This window comes from Eurytemora carolleeae, unplaced genomic scaffold, assembly GCF_000591075.1.
Source record: "Eurytemora carolleeae unplaced genomic scaffold, Eaff_2.0 scaffold302, whole genome shotgun sequence".
Lineage (NCBI taxonomy): Eukaryota > Metazoa > Arthropoda > Copepoda > Calanoida > Temoridae > Eurytemora > Eurytemora carolleeae.
Window position 1 is genome coordinate 55,438 of NW_019396574.1, and position 2,540 is coordinate 57,977.

Genomic DNA, 2,540 nt, shown 5'->3' on the forward strand with positions numbered 1-2,540 from the left:
TCTGCCCATAAATATCAATCAATAAACAAAGGGATCGTATTGATGGAATTATATGGACTCCTGTTTGATGTAAATTATTGGACCGAGGTTAAAATGTATTACAAAAAGGCATTACTTAAATTAAATCTTTTAAATACATAAATACATGCAAACACCGCTATCTATGGATATAAAGTAGTAATCTCTGATTGACTGTCTGCTTGGATGCCTGATCATTAACCGGTTGACCGATTTGCCTCAAATATTTTGATTCCGGGAAACTCGGTAGAAAATTATTATAAATTAAAATACCATGAATATTTTGTACCGTGTTTGAATTATTAACTAGCTTTCTTCCTTAAGTAAACATTAACATTGAAATAAAATCTTTCAATGGAAAAAATTTCATATTTTTAGGTTTGTTAAGAAATGGCGTTGCATCGAACACGTTCCTTCTTGGGGAGAAAAAGTTAAAGAGTATTTACAAAATGAATTGCACAGGTAAACAAACTAATCCAATCTACGATTCTTCAATTGTATCATTTCGCATTTTTCGCAAACATTTTTTTTCGGGACCATTGTGCTTCATTTTCACATTTGGAAAATGCGACTGAAAATTTTCGCATTTTTTCGCGAAACGTTTCGTTCGCTGGAAACCCTAGTCTTAATATATTTCATTTATTTGGATTTAAATGGTTGACTTGTTCAATTATACATCTGTAAAACTCAAAAACTATTTCTAAAATAAGTTATTTTTTAATGAATTCTTTTTTGTATATTTCTTAGGGACAAGGTTACAGTAAAGGTGATAGAACCTTCTAAACCATACAATGCTAAAGTTCCCGCCGGAAGTAATAATGATGGAACTTATGAACAATTCAGGTTTTAATTATTATTAACAGTTGAAATTTTACATAAAAAATCCAACAAGAAAAGTTGCAGAAAATAACATAATTAATAATGTAGATTTCTGTGAATCTTAAAAACGACGATTAAATCTATTTAGAAAATTTTTCCTAATTATTATTTAGTTCTAATTGTGCCCGTGTGTATTTTCAGAAATGATTTATTGGAGGACAATGGTGTTGTTCTGATTCATGATTGGGAAAGACGATCTTACCATAAGGTTTTAAGTCAAGGTATACACTGTAAAATAGACAGAGGGAGAAAGTCAAACTTATGCGACATTGCCGGGACAACTTTGAAACTTTTTAACTCCTCTAGTTTTGATTTGATTTTTTTCGAAATCCAAAATATTTTTGTTCATAAATGTTCACAGATTTAAAGGGACTGTAGAGACGTAATTTCAAGTTACTCTCCAATTATAGTGGTGGGTTCACAGCAAACTCCAGTATGCCGAGTCCATTAGCACCTGATCCAATCAGGGTTAAGTCATGTGTTTAATGTCTATTCTGAACCAATAGAAATAGTATGGCGGTAACATCTATCTTTCTATCTATCTCATTATCCAATCAGAGTTATGAATCCTTCAATCGGCGCTAACAGTGTAAATGGACATATTTACTTATACTGAAACTATGGTGCGGCACCCTTCAAAGCTTTGTCTGATTGAGTAATCGGAAGATATCCATCCTCTTTTCTTTGAAAATTGATTATTTTCAGTTGGCGTATTTCATAAAAAAATTAAAAGGAAATCTTAAACACTTTTCAGACTTAAAAATAGAAAATATCTTCCATATTATAATAATATTATGAAAAAGCTTAGAAGGGAACCATTCTTACTTGGTTAATAGAAATTACTAGAAATTACTAAAATTACAAATGCTTGAATCACAACACTCCTGAATGCCGAGTCCATTAGCGCCTGATCCAATCAGGGTTCATTTTATTTTAGATGTTTTCAGCATGCAGTAAACCATTAATTTAGAGAATATCTATTAAAATACAGAATATCTATTTGGAAGTCTAGTTCGAAGAGGGTTGGCTTTGTCTTTGCCCCTGCATTGAATAAAAAATATTAAAATTACGTGCAAAGCACATCACTACTGCTTTCCTATATTCAAATTATGAGCGTCAAAGTTTTCATGAAATCAATAATTTGGAAATTACTTTTATGTAATATACATGAAATATACGTTAGAAATATAGATTATATACATGTAGAAATATAGATTATATACATGTAGAAATATAAATTATAGTTAAATTATTATTTTCAGGTTTTAAAATATTGAAGGAAGAAAAAACATCTGCACGACATCTAGTGGCTTTACAAGTAGCAAAATAATTGACAAAAAAAATATTATATATCATCAAACAGCAGACTGCCCCTCTAGATGGTTTTTTTCTATGTTTAAATAATTGAATAACAACATAAAATACAGCAAAAAACATTGCCATATACTTTTAAACCGATTCATGCATTGTGAATATAATGGAAAAGTATTTTTTAATTGTAAAATTTTCGTCCGAACAGAAAATTTTAGTAAATATGTAAATTACAAAGCAGAAAGAGACCGTAAGCGTAATTCCGGAAATCATGTGACGTCATTGGCGCCAAATTTACAGTGTATACAGTATACTAAGCTCTACAGTGTACA

At 30.3% G+C, this 2,540-nt stretch overlaps 1 long non-coding RNA gene across 1 annotated transcript; it reads left to right on the forward strand.

The window, feature by feature from the left end:
- Positions 1-1,003: 1,003 nt before the first annotated feature.
- On the forward strand, positions 1,004-2,234 carry LOC111705742 (uncharacterized). The gene is made up of 2 exons (XR_002766069.1): positions 1,004-1,118; positions 2,160-2,234. It is a non-coding gene; the product is annotated as an uncharacterized LOC111705742 (long non-coding RNA).
- Positions 2,235-2,540: the final 306 nt, after the last annotated feature.